Source organism: Brienomyrus brachyistius, chromosome 25 (assembly GCF_023856365.1).
Source record: "Brienomyrus brachyistius isolate T26 chromosome 25, BBRACH_0.4, whole genome shotgun sequence".
In the NCBI taxonomy this organism is placed as follows: Eukaryota; Metazoa; Chordata; class Actinopteri; order Osteoglossiformes; family Mormyridae; genus Brienomyrus; species Brienomyrus brachyistius.
The window spans coordinates 3,142,418-3,164,074 of NC_064557.1; the positions used below are offsets into that span (position 1 = coordinate 3,142,418).

Consider the following 21,657-nt stretch of genomic DNA (forward strand, 5'->3'; position numbering starts at 1 on the left):
GTAGTACTCAGTACTGAGATGGAGGCAATTTTAACATGGGTGGGGGGGGGGGGGGGGGAATTTGGCTTCACACTGACAAGCAGCAACCCTGACTGAACAGCATTAAATACAGTAAGTTTTGTTATAATATGATAATAGAATTTTTGGAAGATCTATCAGAAATCATGTATGTATACTGCTTACAAACAAAACAATAAGTAGATACACGACTGTCAATAATATCTAAGGTTAATGCATAATTGAAGGACTATTCTTGTAATAAGGTGGTGTGGAGAAGGGAAGTTAACGGCTGCACCAGTGGTCAGGATCCCAATCCGGCCTGCAGGGAGCCGCATTTTTGCTCCCTCCCAGCTCTCTGTCAGACAGTCCACATTTTTGCACCCTCCCAGTTCCCTGTCAGACAGTCCACATTTTTGCACCCTCCCAGTTCCCTGTCAGACAGTCCACATTTTTGCTCCCTCCCAGCTCTCTGTCAGACAGTCCACATTTTTGCTCCCTCCCAGCTCCCTGTTAGACAGTCCACATTTTTGCTCCCTCCCAGTTCCCTGTCAGACAGTCCACATTTTTGCTCCCTCCCAGTTCCCTGTCAGACAGTCCACATTTTTGCTCCCTCCTAGTTCCCTGTCAGACAGTCCACATTTTTGCTCCCTCCCAGTTCCCTGTCAGACAGTTCACATTTTTGCTCCCTCTCTGCTCCCCAAAGACCAAATTGGGAAACACTAGGCTAAACACTTCCTGCGATCTCCTCCAGGAAGACAAACAAACCTTGTCTTGAAGTATTTCGAGAGACACGACACAAAACTACCATACTGCCGATGCTCAATCGATTTATCCCACAAAGCTGAAACATGATTTATGCTCCTAGAACAGCACACATCAAGCAAACCAGAGCTTTCAGCAGCCGCACCAAAATTCAAGTTTTACTAAATCACTAAACAGACTTTAAAAAAATCCCTGCTTAAAGAACAGAAGGATTCGACTCAGTGACACTCTGTCATCGCTACTAAAACAGCTATACTTTCCTTCAATAGATTCAAATCACTGCTTATAAAATGTATAAATTGTTGCTCCACTGGGGAGAAAGTACTGAAGTACAGTAAACAACAACACGTTTCTTGCATTACCCCCGACTTTCCATATATACATGTACACACGCACGGAGAGCTTTGCATGCACAGTAGAAGTATTATCCTTACCACAGCATAGCCACAGAAAAATAAACCTTCGATTCCTACAAAGCAGGAGAATACGCTGGCATTTTGAGTTGTCAATTCAGCTGCTAAGTTCAAACCGCTGTGACAGCTGATATATGGCTAGCCCCCCTCCCGCCCCCATTTTTTTCAGATCGTGTTCTTGCATTACGTTCCCGCCCTGGGGGTCTTTTCCATTTTTCTTTGCTCAGAATAAATCTATTCATGCTGGGTAATATAGCTGTCAAAAATAATTCTGTCAGCTTCTCACAGTGCCTGTTACTGTCTTTGCTTATGCTTAATTTCAGAAACGTGCAAACGACGAGTAAATAGCAAAATACACACATAAATAATGGATTACTTATGAAGATGGCTAAATGCTAAGTACACAGTATGCAACACAACCAGGTATTACTTTACACACTCAGAAAATATTACTGGAAGTACCCTGGAGAATGAGTCAGAGAGCCAGATTGGCACTGACACGTGATCGCTGGAGAGCGTTATCGCGTCGCGGGGCTGACAGGGATCGCGGCAGTAACGTGGCAGGCAAGACCAAGAAGAGACAAGCCGTCTCCATCGCTCAGCACGACGACCGGCCCGCTACGGCCTCCGCTTCAGCATCCCACACGCCGAGACTCCTGGACCGCGCCCGCGTGCCGGGATATCACGGGGAACGAGGACGACGTGGTGCGTGAGAACATGTGTGACCGCCACAGCTGTCTGAAATACGAATCACATGAGATCTTAGCGTCGCTAACATTACTGTGTAAATATACCTGTACTTCATACAGCACAGTGCTTTACGGTGTGAGGTTATCACATATGTCAATCATAATCTACACCTATGAATTGTAAATCTGAGACTGTCAAACAGTCTAGAAACAAAATTAGATTTGATTGAATGAAATATATGAAATGCGCAATAGTATTAGTTGTACCGAATTAGATTTCATTTTTCTTACTATTTTTTTGTAAAATACTTGAAAGTCACATTTAATAAACAGACAAAACAAAAGAAAGACAAGACAATATGAATCAATTTACATGTATTTATTAATCTCCATTCATTGCGCTGATGCATTTGTTGCAGACTGTCTGGCAAAAAGGGTGTCTCCGAAAGTATGACACCGCTTTCTGACGTTTTCTGCAGGAAATGCTGTAGAGATGTAGGGACGCAGACATACACGCATCAAGTTCGATCGCACTTAACCGCAATACGGTTGAACCATTAAAGATAGATCCGTCGTGTGATCGAATCGCCCATTAAACGTTCGGCTTGCTGAAACAAAATTGCTTCAGCCAACACAAACTTGCCCGTTCAAAGGCCGCGTGCAGGCGTGCAGTAAACGTGCACATGTACGCATGAAGGGGAGATAAATATTTCCCGAACTGCTGCTCCTTTGAGCACCATTAGTAAGTCACGATCTCACTAAACTTCAGACACTCTAAACGCATCGGGAGTCGGCGAACTGCCCATTTCACGAATTCGTCCGGGGGCAGAAAGGTCAGGCGGGCGATTAAAGAGCATAGTGTCATTTTAACTGGATTACTCTGACGGCAAAACCTGCAGGTCAGGGGCGCCGATTGGCTCCCGCCTCCTTCCAGCGGGATGTGGTTGCAAAGCCCCCTTTGAAGCCTGCCCCCCTCCCAGGCCGACCGCGTCCTTTATCCCCTCCCGCACGCTCTGCTACGCCTCGCCCGTTATTAGGCACTGAAGATGAAACGGCACCTGCACAATTCATAATTCTCTCAAATACAGCGTTTCTCATAACACCATATATTTTTCCCTGCTCAATTACAGTTACTTATTACGAGCAATGAATCTAAATTTCTTTCACAGACGCATGAATGCGTTTTTGTACAGCTGTTGAATGGAAGCGGGGAAAAACCTTGTCGGGGAAAAGCGAGCTTATCATCAGCTCTGCAGGGTAATATTTTCCCTTTTTATCCCCATGATTTCTCATGCAGGAGTGCTTCCCTTTATAGGAGCTTTTCTCATTACGCGACCCGAGCAGCATCCTGGAAGCATAGAGCGAAAGCACTAAACTCACGCGAAATGTTAAAAACCTTTCGGAAAACTTCAGAGTCCCTGCACCTGCCTTATCTATGAAAAGCCCGGTTGTCTCTCGCCACATGTTTTCTCTAGGAGGCGTAAAGGGTATCGGGTTCCGCACATCTGAGAGCTCGGGTGCTCAAACTTAAGACACGTGACCAAGAAAAGCCAAAACTTTGCAAAGTAAAATGTGAATTCAGCAGCCAGTTTATAAGATATACCGGCTTGTTACAGCCTGCTACTTCAAACAGCCAATCACGTGACTGCCGCTGAATACATGTAGAATCACACAGACTGGGTGAAAAGGTTCACTTCCAGCATTAGGGCAGCTATGAACGGCCCTAAACGGCATTAAACACGGTGCGATTATTGATGCTGGACACAGTGATCCCTGCATCTCAGACACAGTCGCCCTTCTGGAATTTACACGCACTACTTGTTAACGAGAGAGGTCAGAGCAGGATGGCCCGACTCGTTAAAGCTAACAGGAAGTGCAAGGCCTTTTGGAACTTAGCCATCCGTAAAGAGAAGTTGGTAATAAGTGGTGCTAGCTAGGTGTACCTAAAAGAGACCAGTGACTGTACTGTATGAAAACAATTATATTAAAACACATACAGGAAATAGTGTCCGCGTCCTCCTTACGGTTTAACAAACCATATCGCATGTTTATGTCAAATTTGTATATTATAAACACCACAGATTCATACATGTCCATAAAACTTTTTTTGCAATTAGAAAAAACATAAAGAAAAACTTACAGTAAAAGACGAGAAATTTTAGGGTTGAGAAAAAAAAAAAAAAAAATTTTACTGGGGATATTTCAACATTTTGAAAGCATTTCATATTGTACATTTTTATACTAATTACTGTTGTAGTGAAATAAGCTGTTGAAAATGTAGAAAACTGTTATTTCGGTATCTCGTAAAACCGAGAATGTGTGCTGATACACCTGATTAATGTGAGACTGCTCGCCCGGGTGCATGCAGGATTTGTACCTCCCATGAAGGCACTGATAACCTCAGAGCTCTGACAGTGGGGGGGGGGAGGGGAGTTCGGTGGGGGGGAAGATATGTCAATTGTGCTTCCCACATTTATCAGTTCAGTGGAGTGCAGCACTGCAGCCTGAATGGACCAGGGGGAAAACTGGGGTATGGTCGTCCTACTCTGCTCAAGGTGGTCGTTTCTTAAGTACAACACTGCAAGTTAAACAATGTTCTCCCAGGCAGTCATCTGCATGTTTAGTGATAACCATACTCTAGAATACTTTGAAAAGACTAAAGTCTAACAGCCTCTCACATCAGAGACTATGGTTTTGCATAGACTGGGGATCTCACAGCATCGCCAGTGCTGGAGAGAGTTCACCAATCGGTTATTGACGTCTGGATCTCAAGCATCAGCCAAGACTAAAATACTAAGATAATATTTTACATGTTTGATTTTATTGGAACGTTAAGATGAGACTGATTTAAGACTGATTTAAGACTGCGATCCTGACCACCTATCGCCAAACGATCGAGATGACACGAGTACGCCACGACTCTAGCAAAACTCTTGCGATTTTATTCCAACACTGGAAATATGTCCGCGACAGTGAAGTTGCTTGTAAAGCCATTTGGAGTAAAGCCGGGATTTTGTAATTAACTACATTTCCCTCTATCTGTAAGCTTTGTCACCGTACGACCGCTGATCCTTTCCTATTGCCAATTTCATTTTCTATATTTTTATTCCAGTTTTACTAACAATACCAATTAGTGACTTAATCGTTCAGAAACAGATACATTCCAGTAGCTGCTTCACTTAAGGTTCTTAAAGGATAATATGTGTCAGCGGAACTATTATTCCATGCAGGACTGATTTGCAAATGATCAAAATTAAATGATTAATCACAAAGGGCACATAAGTATCTGCCACCTCACGAAAAACAACCTCAAAATGTGCTTTTCTACAACAACAAAAATTCATCCTTTGGTGGTGCAAGATGCTCCAGATAAGTTCTCTGATAAGCGTGGGCGTTCTGCTCATGTACACAGATCTGTGATTACAGACAACATCTCAGAGCTCAAGGAAGGGATATCAATACCCAGCCCGAGAAGAACGGTAATGAGTAGAGATATTAATCTGATGACAGAATGCATTACTGCTTGGGGACCGAGAGACCAGCAGTGATTGAAGGCTATTTCTCTATCGCAAAATCATTTCTGTGAGTCAAAGTCGAAACACTTTTAGCGATTTTCCCTTTGTGTCCAGTTACCACATGTGCTTTGAGGCTTTCAATGGAAATGCGTTAGGTGTGCTGTATCGATACCAACCGTCAGTTCGCCATTACAGCATACTGTACAGTGAGCTTTGTGAGCCTGGTGCCTATCTCTGTACTCATCGGGCACTCTGGATGGGCTGCCAGGCCATCGCAGGGTACAGGCAGGGGCACCGATGCTATCAAACCGCATCTCTGCTCTGTAGAACCAAGGGGGCCTGGACCCATGTAATGGAACATTAAGTATGCAGTGATCAACAATCAGGAAAAAAATTACCTACAAATAATTTAATGCAAATAGTTAAAACTTATTAATGATTAGATATAATTATATCTATTAGAAGAAAAAAAAAAACAAAAGAACTGTGATGTTTATGCAAGACAAATGATGCTGATTACTCACCGAGTGCTGCGATTTCGTATCAACCAATCAACTGTATTTTTAGACGGTATACTTAATGTTACATCACAGGCAGCATTAATGAAATTGCATCACACACCGCGAGGCAAAAGTGCATCGTGTGGCGAGCAGGGCTGCGAACGTTCTGAACAAAAAAGACATAGACGCTTATATCTCCAAAAGTGAACGGAGTAAAACTGGTTAGTCGATTTATACTCCGTACCATGGATCAGATCAGAAGGGCTCATTTGACTGTGCGTACTTCGGCGTGTGCATGGTCATCTTGGACGTAGAAGAACGGTATATGACTGCGTAAATAAGTGCTCTGTAGTCACACATTAGTAATATACGGCTTGTTCGCCTACTGGCGAAAAATAATGCCCCTCCCCTCCCCTCCCGCTGAGGTCCACAGTCCATCAACCAATAAAATACAAGGAGGTAATGAGGCCCCACTGAGTCACGCACCTCCTGGCCTCTCAATATCTGTCTGGTGAACTATTTGTGTATGTGGTGTATAAATATTCTGATAGAAGAGGGGCGTTGCCATAGTGCATAAACTCAACATTCTCAGCATCACTAATATGTGGCTGGTTCAGTGAGTATGGCCTCTACTCCTGCTGTAAAATAAAGTCCCCCCCCCCACACAGTCCATAAACTCATGCTGCTCTCAGTATCACTAATTCATCGAACTATATGTTCATGACTGGCAGGAATAGCAGCAGCCGTCACACTTGAACACAGGAAGAAGGGCAAAAAAAAAGCAAAATCCTTGTACCCAGCACTGGGGGCGGGGCTCACAGCCCAGGGGGTGTGGCTTATGCCACTACCCACCCAGCAGCAGCTGCCAACCCTAACCCTGCTCTTAAATCAAGGCCTATTGATCAGAAACGCTGCTTGTGAATAACTGCACCCCGATGGGCATGCTGCAAATCCACATCTCTGCATTGCCTGCGGACGTGTCTGTTCGGAGGTTCAACGTTTATTATGAGCAAAAGCAGCCCAAATTCTGCATTTGACAAAAGCGAGCAAGGGTTAGCAATTATAATGTAACACCGACGTGTTTACACACCACGCATATATAATGGGTAAGACTGGATTAAACTTCATCGCCATGCTCCTAAGTACAGGTACCGAGTCAATGAAATGCAGTCAGCATCGAACCAGGCGCAAAAAAAATAATACACAGTATGATGGTATGAAAAATATCTGTGCCTATATGTGTTCAAAAGATTTTTTTCCCCAAACAAGTGAAAGTATGACATTCTTTAAAATGAATTTTAAATGATGGTGCTATTTAAATGTACCGCAAAGGGCCCTCTGTAAAGAGCAGGCTGAAAGCAGGGCTCCTGCTAAGATTAATTTCCCGAAACAGATTATGTGTGTCTATGGTGTAAAAGAGCAGACCCCTTCTCTCCAAGTCTATTCAGCATCCGTTTATCCGCCTCCTTGGCTCAGTGTTGGGTTCATTCTGTTTCAACATGACACGTGTTAGATAGACTTGACAGATCGGCTTCTGATAAGTCGCAGGGCCCTTAAATAACCAGGCCCTAATCTGAAAATCCGAAGGGGAGAGATTAGGCTGGGGACCATTACCAGGATGTCACTCTTACTTATGGGATGGCGACGTTCCGTTACTCCATGCATGTGCCTTTTGGTAAATACTCGCCAAACGTCGGTCGCCCGAATAGTGATAGTCAGAAAACTGAGATGCAAAGAAGAGCGAACAAGCACGGGCATCTCCTGGCACTGCCGTCGCCTCTGAACCTGACAAGAGAATATTAGGTCTTCAGCTGTTTCCTATTACCGACAACATATATCATACATACGAACCCTACGTCTACCAACTGCAGTCAGGCACGCTTTTCAGTTGTTCCGCACTTTTTCCGCGAATCGATGACTAAACTTACAGTCAGTCACCGCTCTTTGAGAACTTTATATGGTCTCTCTCTCTCTTTTCTTTCTTCCTGGGTTCAGTCCAAATGAACTGTTGACTCTTACCAGCCGCAGGGAATGATGCGTCAAGCATTCATTGAACATTGCTTGGCTCACCAAGATGTCAGGTTTCCTAAACATGACAACGAGCCAGCAGCACTATCAATGAGCTTTCTATGCTATCCACACCTATTATAATATGACCCCCCCAGGGGTACCCCCAAACGGGGCCTTGACTGGAGCCAGTAAGCGTAGTCAATCAGCACATGCCCCCGATATGCTGATGGTGCGGACACAGGTCATCAGCTGCTGAATCTCCCGCTAGATTCTGGGCTAGCGGGCCGATTAGCCAATCCTGCGGCCCCATCAGACCGGAAAGCGCAGATCGCTGGCATGACGGCTGAGAACGCCGGCCGCCGCCAGCCCTCTGCCCGGACCGCCGTGTTCGCTGCAGGTGATCGGCGACACCGGCATAACATGCAGCTACCTGCCCTGCTCCTGACAGACCCAGGACTGACTTCGTTTAACGCCGACGCTAGAGACTCTGGGATAGAAAATAGAAACAAGATACTGCTGAGATGCAGCCCTGGCCTCAGCAGGCTAGGACACGCACGCGTCTGTTCCTCGATCTCGCCGAACATATTTCCCTCTCCCATTCACACCTTCCAAAGCCATACCCAGCGTGTACGAATTCCTGCATCTATGTGGAGACTCTCAGCAGACTAAGCAAGATAAGTAATGATATAAACATTTCTGGAGTACACCAAACAAACCCTTTGTTCTCAGAGATGGTAGGGATGCTGTAGTTTATCTGTAATTGATAGACATATATATACAGGGATATGGCTATCAATTACAGCATCATCTCTGAGAACAAAGGGTTTGTTTTTTATATATATAATGGAATCATCAACCTCAAGTATTGCACATATTGTGATTGTGTGGGTTGGGTTTCCAATTTCCTTTTCCTCATAATCAGAAAGTGGCCGACCAAGAACAGAGAGCCAGCCGCTGGAATTAAAGAGGCTGACCCAGTTACGGGTTCCAGCTTCAGTGAGGCGTGTGGGGAACGTCTGAAGCTGTTGAACGTGGACTTTCACGCTCAGAGCCTCATGGTACGAGATTCATTCGCTTGCACAAAGTACACCTGATTAAAAAGTGCCCAGGGTTGACCCCCATATCTGGTCACTGTTGGACGGGGGCATGTCTGGCAGGTGGGTGGGGATCGGGGGCTCATCTCTCTTACTCATCTCTGTCTTCAGTGGCGAACCCCTGAAGCTCTACCATCACACAAGGTCTGGGGGTGGGAGAACACGGCCCTTGTTAACGAAGGATTCTGCCACATCTTTAATGAGTTTTCCATATGGGGAGCCTCTTTCAGATTCCAGGTATTAAGATAAGACAGACTACAGGTCAAGTCCTTCATCATATGGATCAGGGCATTGGTGGGGGGTTGGGGGGGGTGGGGGGTGGGTAGATGTCTCATTTTTTTGCAAAAATCTTTGGTAAACATTAAAAGAATTGTATTTCAATCAAGGGGAAGGCTACCGATTTTATATGCCGGAGAACCTTTAATTGTCTGCATTGCTTTGAAGAGACCTCCAGCATAAATAATCATTAAACCCAAATAAGTATATTATTTTACTGTGGGGGTGGGAGAAATGAGACTTTGAAGCCCAAGGTAGGCGGTATGTTTATTGCATAATCAATCGCTGCCTAGTTTAGCCCAATAGGAGCCAATAATGTAAACTTTGGGTAGCAGGTTAAAACCAATCATGGACTGACAAACTGCTACATTTGCACTCATTATGGGTTCCAGATTCTCATTTTGTCTATTCCTTACTACAAAGGGTCATCTGGTGTTCTGCTCATAACTGTTTTGGTCGATAGCTGTAGCACAAACATATAGCTAAGGCTTACAGCTCGGTCCACAGTCAGATTTCTGTGTCTACTTCAAGTGGTAATTACTGCTCGGGGGAGTTTACCTTGCGCAAAAATGCTCTGAGGGCAACACGAAAAATGATTGGCTCAGAGAGTCAACCAATCAGATTGTAGAGGAGGTGGGTCCAAGTAACTACAGGAGGTGGGATCAAAACATCTAATTGTTCTGCCCTCAGAACATTATGGTGTATGTCAAGCTCTCATAAGCGGAATTCCTATGATGGACAGCGAACAGCTGGCTCCTCCCACAAGGGCAGGCTTTCTTTCCTGCATCATATCGGCTTGCGGCATGGAAAACAGTCATTGGCTGGAGGGTGTTTGCATATAAACAGACCCTGTCATTTGTTTTGTGTCAAGCAGGCCAAGGTTTCATAGACTGCCAAGTATGAGAAACAGCTCAGAACTCTTAAAAGATCGAACCTAAAGAAACACTTGTTCAAAAAGGACAAATAATATGGAAGCCAAGTTAACTATGATAGGCGATATATACTACTGGGTTTTGTAAAAATATTATTTTGGTTCAGAAATACTGAGGATTACATGCTCATATTTATAAGTGGTTGCCAGCAGTTATGGTCACTCAGGGTATATGTTACGTTTTTCTTTTCTCTGAAGTTAATGTAATGACAGTTATTTGACTGAATATATCCAACAACTTTTAAGCCACACAGAGGTCAGCTACTTTGTAATGACTTAAAGGTACATTTTCAGGTAATATTTCATGTGTTCTATAATATTAAGACCAAGCACCAAGTGTGTAGACTCAAGAATTGTATCACGGTAATTAATGTATAACGACGTCAGCATACTTTTTCTTATGTTTCTGATATTAATTAAATTAAATACAGAGATTTTAACTTTTTTTTTTTCTTTAGAATTTGTTTATATCATTAAAACGTCTATATAATGCTAACTATATAACATTCCTTTTCTTTCCAGAAGCCCGGAAATGAGTGTTACAATTTGATCACAATATTTACTGAAATCTGGAAGTGAATCTGAGAGAGCAGAACGAGTGTAACCGGCAAATCAATGTAAGGCCAATTTCAGAGATTTTCCATTTCGCATTCTTTATGGAGCATGAAAATCCAAGAAAGCAATCACAGAAAGAGACTATGCACAGAATCGGGGAAAGCCAAATATACCAAATATATTACACATTTCCAGAAAATTTATTTTAAAGCAACTAACTTAATTGCTATTTTTTTTACTTCACCTGACATAAAATCGACAGTAATATCAAGCACATTGAGCAGGTTTGATTTGTAACAGAAGACGGAAACCTCCTTTGGAAATTACTCTAGTAATTAAAAATTTCATTCAAACTGAACACATTCAGAAGAGCCCCAGCACTTTAAATGTAACGAATTATTGTTCTGCCTGGATTTAATTCTTCATTACCTAAACTGCTTACATTTCTTCTTTTTAATTAAGTAATTACAAAGCTTCCAATTAAGTGATGTTGCACCCAGACAATTTGACATCTGGTTGCAGATTGAGCCAATAAAACCGCTCCGCTTTAGATGTGTAGGGAAGGTACCCAGAAAGATTTTTTTTGTACATTTTTGTTCTTTATTTATTGACATGTTCCGTTTATATATCACACACACACACACACACACACACACACACATTATGTAAACATATCTTTATGGGGACCACTCATTCATTTCTATTGGGAAATTGCAAACACTAACTATGACAATCTTAAGCCCTAACGAAGCATAAGTAACCAGGCAAAATACAAGATCGCATTTTTAGTTTTTTCATTGTAGTCACAGATTTTTATTAAATTGAGTTTGGATTAAGGTTAGGAAACTGGTCCCCATAAGGGAAAAAAATGAGTATCCATCACATTGTGGGGACTGGTCCCCATAAGGTATAAGGTATATATACACACACACAGACACAGACACACAGCTTATAGCTATCACTGTGAATTCTCTCCTTACCATTCCAAATTCTTTCTTTAATTAATTTTCATATAATTGCACGGATTGTATTATTTCTATTATCTTATCAATAAAACATTAGGAATTTTCTTCATAAGAAATATAAAACTGGAATGGCTAGATATCTTTTCAAATACACTTGACGAGGCGCAGAAAGCAATGTAAAAAGTGATATTTTACTTTTTGACACTTTTATAAGAGGATGTGAAGAAATCATTTCTGCCAGGGTTGTGGTGTGGACCCAATGCACGATAATCCCTTTATATGAGCTGTTGAAGAAGACATCACAGACTACATAATTATCACGGATGATTTAACTCATATGGTAATTATAGTATTTTAATAAATGGGAACATGGCAGTAAGTGACCTAAAAAATCTTCTGGTGGAACAAAGATAAGTGTAATTTTTCGGAAAAAAAGCCTCCTGTGATCTTTTATTCGTTGCCACCTTACCGCAGACGAAGGGTAAAACTTCAGACGGCCTGTCAAAACACATCAAAGTCATGCCGGAGTTTTAAATAGTCCCTGCCATTTGGGAGAATCATTGGAGTAGTTACAGGTTAGCCTAAGTCAGCCAGAAACGATAATGAGACTGCGTCCGCAGAGCTGCGAGTTCACTGCTAATACGCCAGTTATTGCGTACTGTATGTGTGAAATAATGAGAAATGATGAGCTTTTGCGTTCAATCTCTATGCGATTTACTACCGTTTTCCTTTTAAAGAAAGGCCTTTAATATTGGACTCGCTGTAGAACTTACGGGCTGCATTGCTAATTGCACAGACCCACAAAACCCTGGGCCTCAGCGTATAAAAATTGTTACTTTAGTTAACTTATGTGAGTTCACTCATCTATACAGAATTATTTGTTCCATGCTGCCTGATTTATTGGTTCAATTCAACGGCCCGCCTTTCGGATTACATGTATACGGGGACCGTACGCCCCCTCAGGTCATTAGCTAACCTTGCTGTACATGACTAATCTGCAGGGTTCAAAGCTACCACAGTTAAAAATCATACGTTAAACAAAATGGCTTTTTACGTGAAAACCCCCATAAGTTGCACTATATTTTCTGTTCCCTGTTTTGTTTTTTGTTTTTTTTAATCGAGGTCGAATGTATATGCAATTCATCGTAAACTATGCATACGCAAATACTGTATGACAGGCTTCCTCGGAGACCCTCTGGCTATGCTAATTTTACCCCCGCTGAGTGCTTATTACATTAGCCTTGATGGGGGCATTGATTAAATTCCACCCATGATTTGACACATCATAATATCGCTGTCAACCTTTGCGCAATGCAAGTTTACGTCAAAAAAAAAAAAAAAAAAAAAGCTGCAAAAATAAATTTCGAAATTCCACTTTAAATGTTTATCAGTCATTAGCTGATTATTAGTATTAATGATACCCTGGTGGGGATTCTATGAACTCGATGAGAGCTCAGCGAAATGACAATTTGAACTTACGAGTAGTCAGTTTTGACTTTTTGGATTATACGTTGTACACATTCCGATTCTGCCCCGCAAGCCAACCTTCACCTGTCCGATAGGTGTGTCTACAGCCTGAGATTCTTTAAGGAATATTGTGTAGGCAGGGTAACAGTAACATCAGCTGTAATACCTTCATGTGTGCACTGCCTGGGCTTAGCTCCCTTAGAAGAAAGATTGTCAGCCAAATGTGCCAGCAACGTGCAATTTGTCATACCAGATTTTTTGTGTCAGCCATCAGAAAACACAGAGGATAAATAAACCTAGGAGTAGCCATCTTATCAGACTTGTCTTTGACATCCTACCAAACAGTCTATTTCAAACTGCGAGGGATCCCGGGCTTAGGAGAATCTCGACCGTCTTTAACGGAATCACCCAGCTGCAGGTCCGAAATCAATGCGCTTGTCGAAAAGCCCAACATCCCAGTCACGTGAACACATCTTTTGCTAAACGGACGGACAGTTCTAGAATTTACACGCGGCAGTTGTGCCATCCGTGTGATACAATATTGCTGGTCATAGGAGACTGACTGCAGTGATAACAAGCGAAGCAAATGTGAAAGAGCCCTCGTTTGTTGTTGACACACGATTCGCTTAGATGCATCCATCGCAAAATAGCTTTTTAGCTGCACTGGCACCTTTGCTGTCTTAAGGAGCACTGCCAGGCGGCAATATTTATGAGTTAGATTGCCTTGCAGTGCAATTTGTGGTAAATACACATGGGACACATGTGACTATCAAGTGAAATGAATAGCGTGCTGGTTGTCCTGTGACCTTGATGGCTGCGTTAATGTATTTTGGAAGATGCTTGACTTCTTTCTGAAACCTCAAAGCATTAGCAAAGTCATTTTTGTCCCACCCCAGAATGTAAATTGCAATTTATTGTAAAGATGCTCCACAAGTAATGGCCCGTTTATTATGTAGACCTGCTCATTAACATAAGCAGCCTGCGCTTCTAAACAGCCAATCACGTGGCTACAAATGAATACATACAGCACGGCAGATCCAGGCTGAGGTTCAGTTATTACTCAGCTAAGCAAGTTCCAACTAAGAACGGCTAATATTTCAAATCCAACCGACTCGTGAATGATTGCTTGTGCCGAACATGGCAGTTCCGACAATCTGAGATTTTCCCTACAAGCGCTTATATATCAGCCCAGTCCATTAGGGGCGTGCAGAATAGCTTCTCCGAATCAATGAAGTCATCTACCCTTGATGTGGTTCTGGAGGCAAAAGTGTGTCCTACCCGGTAAGAGATAGGTAAATGTAATTGTATATCGCTGAGGCTGAGGTTTCACGATGGATGCTTGGTTACATGGGCATTTGTGTGCATTTTGTAATCACATCAATTTTGAGCAATCTGGGGTTGCCCTAGTACCGTAAATACTCCAAAAAGGTGGAAATGGAAGTATATCAGAGTTACGGTCAGCAAACAAACCCAGTGGTGGGTCAGCTTTTGATGTGCCGTCTTATTGTGTAATAATTTCGTGCCAGACAATAGTAATCAAGCAGTGGGAGGAATAAAGCTCTGAAAAGGTCCATCTTCCCACAACAGAGATGATCTAATAATCAATTACATACTTGCAACATGCATATGAATGTCTATTTATTGATAAGCATATATAAAGATAAACATACATGCACACATATACACACACACACCTGATATGAATTCATACTGTTCACATTCCAAGCAAAAGGTAAAATGAATGAATAAATCAGTGATCTTACTTAGGCAGAAGACGTGAACGTCAGAGGTGGAATGCTCTCTGTCCTGAGACCTGCAAGAGACCTGCAAGAGACCTGCATTCAATTAGTCAGGCCTGCTTACAAATATGATGATCTTAGCATAGCATGTGTTTGATTACATTCGATTACATTACATTCAATTTATTGTCATCATGTACAATGTCAATGAAGTGCAGCCTGAAGCATAAAACTTTCCTAGGATATTACCTGAAAGGAAAACCAAAACCAGATATTTCATATATACCATGAGTTATATTTTATATTTGTATTTCCTGCATGGGGAATACATAGGTCTGTGGCTACGCTATCACAACAGACATGTATCTTGTTATTGCAATAACTCAAAAACTCTTTAATGGACGTCATTCGATCTTTGAAGATGCATTACATGGCTAGGGATCCGGAACTGACCAAATGTTTGAGGCAAATCGTACAAAAACTGAAGCAGCACAACGAGACGGGTTCCCACAGATGCAGACATGGTCAACCACAAGTCACATGCAGTTGGGCTTTCAATAAAAAAAAAAAATGTAAGTGTGTAAGGGGGCCAGAGATTGTAGAAGGTGGGAGGTGTGGGAGGAGTCAGGATTAGATGGGGGGGAGTGATAGGACCATCCAGAGAACTCATTGCTGTTGTTCCAACATCATCTAGCTGAGTTTCACTTTTTATGTGAATGTTTTAATTAAACTTTCATACCTGCTGTCCAAATGTGAACGGCGACTCGCTTGACATGAAGGAAATGACTTTCATAAAACATTCAAAGTAATACAAATGACTAAGGATTTCTCAAGGACCAACTCTTTACGCCGATTTCCCCATAAATGAAGCCGGAAAGGCAGTAAACACGAGGCACCGACATCATCGTAAGTATTATTATTGTCTTTTGAAACCTCAGCACATTTTCCTTCCCAGCAATATCACTTACAGCATCATCAGCATAACCAACAGAGAAGCACCATCCCATATGACACCAAGAACATCAGTCCTTGTCTGCGATTAATTTGGCCCTTAAAAGGTACATTAGTCTTGTTGAGTGCATTTGAACTGGAGACATTTTTTACAGACTTTCTGTAGCTTAAATACGAAGATTAAGTATCTCAGCTAATTAAAATAATAATTCCACCATATGCGTTGATGCCCAGTGGGTGTCTATAAGCATTATAGTTAAAGAACAGTTTTAGCTTATCCAGTGCTTACTACAGCACGCCTTCAAATGGAGATTCCTTATTCACAGATAAATCGCATTCTTCTCTAGGAATTATACTAATGAACACAGTTAATATAGTCAAGTCAGATAAGATGCTTACAAACATATTCCTATACATCTATACATTATATTTCATTACATAATAATATACACCCACTGGCCACTTTATTAGATACACCTAGCTATTATCTTTGTGGCGTAAGATTCAACAATGTGAATCTACAGTACATTCTGCAGAGACTTTGTTCCACGTTGACATGATGGCGTCATACAGCTGCTGTAGATGTGTCGGCTGCATCTTCATGATGCGGATCTCCCGTTCCACCACATCCCATATCTGTTCTATTGGACTGAGATCTGCTGACTGTGGAGGCCACTTGAGTACGGCGAACTCATTGTCATGCTCGCGAAACCAGCCTGAGATGATATGAACTTTGTGACATGGCGTGTCATCCTGCTGGGTACGCTGTGGTCGTAAAGGGACGGACATGATCAGCAACAATGTCGGTATTCCCAGTACTTGGCTCCCAGCGCACCTGTACCAGGTATTCGGTGTATCTGATTGGCTGGGAGCTGGGAAGGAGCAAAACCGTGGACTGTCCGGGGTTCCCCGAGGACTGGGTTGGGAAACACTGATTTAAACGACACTCAGTGGGCCAAAATGTGCCAAGATAAGATCCCCCCACTCCATTACTCCACCAGCAGCTGGCCGCATTGTTAGTACAAGGCAGGATGGATACACGCTTTCATTTTGTTTGCGTAAAGTCCTGACCCCACCATCTGAAAGTCGCACCAGAAATTGAGACACATCTCACCAGGCGACATTTTTCCAGTCTTCCACTGTCCAATTCGGGTTAGCCTGCACCTCCTGTAGCCTGAGTTTCCTGTTTTTAGCTTGCAGGAGTGGCACCCGGTGTGGAGTTCCGCTGCTGGAGCCCATCTGCTTGGAGGTTCAGCGCGCTGTGTGTTCAGAAAGGCTCTCCGGCGCACCCTGGTTGTAATGAGTGAGTATTTGAGTTACTGCTGCCTTTATATCAGCCTGAACCAGTCTGGCCGTTCTTCTCTGACATCTGGCATCAGCGAGGCATTTTCACCCAGAGAACCGCTGCTCACTGGATGTTTTTTTTTTTTTTCCTTTTTCGACCCATTTTCTGTAAACCTTAGTGATGGTTTTATGTGAAAATCCCAGTCGATCAGCAGTTTCTGAAATACTCATACCAGCCTGTCTGGCACCAACAGCCCTTCTACGTTCCAGGTCTCTTAAATCACCTTGCTCCCCACATTCTGGTGTTTGATGTGAACATTAACTGAAGCTCATGACCTGTATTTGCAGGACTTTTTGCATCGTGCTGCATATATGTGATTGGCTGATTAGATATTTTCCTCACTGTACCTAATAAAGTGGCCAGTGAGTGTGCATGCCATATTCTCAGTGTGTCACCTCAGGAACTCCTGTAGTTTTTGTCCTAATGAATGTCTTAATTAATGAGTATAATCAGCATGTTAGAAAGGGTTAGATTTTGCATATATTAAAACTCACGGAGACTAATGAGTGTGTCCAGAACTAGAGACGTTAATCATCTTGATATTCCTCAATGTGTATTTTCTTCTGATAAACATCCATCCTAAAGAAGCGAAAGAGGGAAGAACAGAACGATCTACATCACCGCAGCCAATATATGGTAGAATCCGCTGGACACATGCAGGAGTTTAGAAGTTTAGTGGGAGTTTAGGGAGTGTAGAAAAGACTGTAGACAAATAAGGGAATGTGGATGCTCCTGGATATTAGCAGCACATAATGACTGCAAGGTTGTAACAGCTTTTGCACACCCTGCCAATTCAGAGCTGAGAAACCGGGCACCACGCTGACACTATGCTGTAGAGAAGGAAAAGGCAGACCTCCTTAATGAGTTTGTGAAGGTCCGGGTCAGACCCGTGAATTCCTCAGTTAGCTTTCTCCGGAAACACAGTAACGCCACACTGGTCCACCAACAAGCATGTGCTCGTTTTGAGCGCAGGGCATAGATTCAGATATCTGAGCACACGGGCAGAACTACTGCACAATCCCAGCAAATCCCCATAAGGATCTTCCGTTACATGACTTCCTGTTGATTTTGGGTGCTTATTCCACAATACTGTCAACAGGTCTGCATACACAGCGCTTAAGTCCTCTGGGCCAAATCAAACTGGCTGCAGAATGACCGAAAAGCACACCGATGGCGACTGTTCCCTGAGTAATTTGGGGAGATAGTTTTCAGCCTTGGGGGCACGACCAGGTATCTCAATCCCTCGCATAGGATCAGCAAGGTTTAGATACAGATCCAGCCAAATAACATCAAATATGTCAAAGTTTTGCCTGACATGACAGAAAATCAAGAATCGCATACGTCTGTTTGACTGCTCCTTTTCATCATATACCCTCATAAACTCTTCACTTCACTAGTAAAAGTACATCTTCTGTACCTTCCAATCTCAATAAACAATAATGAAGATTAATCTTGTTAATAAAAACAATAAGATTACAGAACCATAAAGTGTAAAAACATTCATGCTACAGCATGTTCCTTATTGTACTGGCTTATAAATAGGCCTTTAAAATGGTGATATATGAAAATGCCACTGCCCAGGGGTGCCTTGTTAATTTGAGAGGAAGAATATTACATATCACATAGCATAACATTTTTTGTTGGGTACTCCCTACACCCTGAAGGAAAGCACGGTGGGGGGCAATGGGCAGTGGGGGGTTTCTACAGGGGTGGCACTGCTGCCTCACACCTCCGGGGCTGTTTGGCGTTTACTTGCCCTCCCCATGCTGTGTGGGTTTCCTCCCATAGTCCAAAGACTTACTGTTAGGTCACCTGGCATCTATAAATCTCTCCTAGTGTGTAGTTGTGCCCTGAAATGGACTGGCATCCTGCCCAGGGCGTACCCAATCCCGCCCAGGGCGTGCCCAATCCCGCCCAGGGCGTGCCCAATCCCGTCCAGGGCGTGCCTAATCCCGTCCAGGGCGTGCCCAATCCCATCCAGGGCATGCCCAATCCCGTCCAGGGCGTGCCCAATCCCGTCCAGGGCGTGCCCAATACTGCCCAGGGCGTGCCCAATCCCGCCCAGGGTGTGCCCAATCCTTGTGCTGCCTGGCATAGATTTCCTGTTGATCCTAACTATGATAAACTGTTAGAAGATGGACAGAAAAAATATATGAAAAAGAGAAAAAGTGATATAATTGACAACTGAACATAAGTGCCTTTCCTGTGCAAAATTTTGAAAAAGATTAAATAATAATTGCAATAATTAGTTTCAGAAAGAACCGTTTTGACAGATTTCTAAGCCGAACCTAGATAGTAGCAAAATAGGCTGGATGTAAGAGTATCATAAATGAAAGGCATCAAAGACACCTACTGAAACGTCTTAAAATGACATTTTAATGTAACATAAGAACAAGTCATGTTCTTGTATGATTAAGCGGACGGCCAATCTAACATCTATTAGAAAATGTGTCTATAAAAGAGAAATAAAAACGCAAATGCGGAGAATGAAGCGGGCGACTCATCAGGAACCACGTGTTCAGCGAAACAGAATTCGCTTGACATTTATAATGCACAAATGAAGAAAGGGAAAATTAAATGCATTATAGCAGACATTAATGTCACTTAGAGTGAAGGAGATAAGTCATTAAAAGGATGCAAGTGTTCATTCTTAACTTTACCTAATGAATTTCGAGCATGACCCGTAAAAGAACTGGAACGCTTAATTAGCTTAAAAATTATAATGATAAATAATATTATTGCCTGCATATGCTAGTGCAAGTTAAGGACGTGGAGCACTTCCGTCAGCCCCATCCTACGGCTGTCACATCCTAAAGTGTCCTGCTGAGATCCAAACTGACAGTCCTGATCCGAGCTGAGGGCGCAGCCTGAAGGCCGGACCTAACGATTCTAAAAATGCTAATGCTCTGACAGGCGCGAGACGCTTCCCACATAACTGCAAAACAGTCGCGCGCTACGTCTTACGAATATTATAGTACTACAAGTTTACGCATGTTACACATCTCGGAATCCGTCCGTGATGTTGGGGTGGATCTGCAAGCCTACATTAATCGAGAAACGCATGCTGACTAGCCGTTAGCTCCTTACGTCGTTAATCCTCCGACGAAGCGGGCGATTTAAAGGGCGGACATTTGCATTTTGTTCGCACCGCTGCAAACGCGGCTAGAACCCAGTGGCGTATCAATTGTGTAACTGTATCCTGTTAAGACACAGTCTAAATAAAGACACACGACGCCAAAAAAAGAGCTTACAAAACAAAACAAGGCTGCTCATTATTTACCACAAAAAGAACAACATGGACTGTCAGGAACAGTACAGATAGATAGATAGCTTTTATTGTCCGATAAGGATACTTGTCTTCACAGTCTGTTCCAATACAAGCAAAGTTCATTACCGGCCTCTAACATGTTAAACATGTTGGGTGCAAATACATAAAAAGGCACATAAACATATACACCCAATATACACACAACTAGTAGCGGGGATTTGATGGGTACAAGATTAATGTGGCAAGTTAAGTGCAGCTATGGCAGTGGGGACAAAACTCTTGCCAATGCGAACCCGTGTCCATTTCAGAGTCCTGTATCTGCGACCTGATGGCAGCAGAGTAAACTGTGTGTTAAGAGGGTGACTAGAGTCATTGGTTAGGGTTCCTGGGAGGGGAATGACAGGTCTGTGGTTTTCGTCAGATAGAGTTGGAATGGGAAGTACAATGATCTTGGCTGCTCTGTGTGTGATCCTGATGTTTATCAGGGTATTTTATGCCAGATAACACAGTCAAACGGTAAGAAATGGTAAATATGGGTAACTGACAGAGTTATTAGCTACTATTATATGCCGCAAGTGTCTGTTTACGCGTTAACGAAGTGCCAGATATGCCAGGTGCCCCATTCGTGCATGAGACCACACTCGGGGGGGTTTATGGCTTCCAATCGCACTTGACCTCCACTCTGCTGAGTAGCTGTGCACAACTTTATGCTTTATGTGGCCTTAAAGTTGTATTTAATGTCCACATAATTCATGTTTTGCCAATAAGCCTCTCTAGCAAACCACAGCACAGCTAAAGGAAGCTAACTGGCCATTAGCATGCAGAACCAACAAATAGCAAAACTACTACTTTTAACTACAATAAGATATATATGGGGTAAAAAAAAGATCATTCTATATTAAATTACGGCTATTAAATACAAGCAATATACAGTAGAAGCATATAGTAATTTAGTAGCCGATTAACAAGCGCTTAAGCGTTACTCCTGCAGTGAACCTGGGGATGTTTCACATTTATATGTAAGTCATACAAAGTGACTATGATGCAGACGACACTCAAAACTCAATATGCACTTTTTGTCTGAGGAGGTAAAATTATTTGTCTTTTAATACAGTTTAATCTAATAGCGGTTTAATGCAGTTAATTCACAACCACGAATGGGTGATATATATATTTT

The 21,657-nt window shown here is 42.7% G+C and overlaps 1 protein-coding gene across 14 annotated transcripts in view; it reads right to left on the reverse strand.

Moving 5' to 3' along the window:
- The window catches only part of LOC125720343 (receptor-type tyrosine-protein phosphatase delta-like), a 274,785-nt gene that overhangs the window by 146,490 nt on the left and 106,638 nt on the right, over positions 1–21,657 (reverse strand). For 12 of the 14 annotated variants that reach the window (XM_048995623.1, XM_048995619.1, XM_048995625.1 and 9 more), the window contains exon 7: positions 14,941–15,001. The gene's annotated coding sequence lies outside the window, so the exon portion shown is untranslated. Of the gene's footprint in view, positions 1–1,196; positions 1,282–14,940; positions 15,013–21,657 lie in introns of those variants that run through there. The other 2 variants (XM_048995620.1, XM_048995622.1) reach the window with 2 other exon arrangements.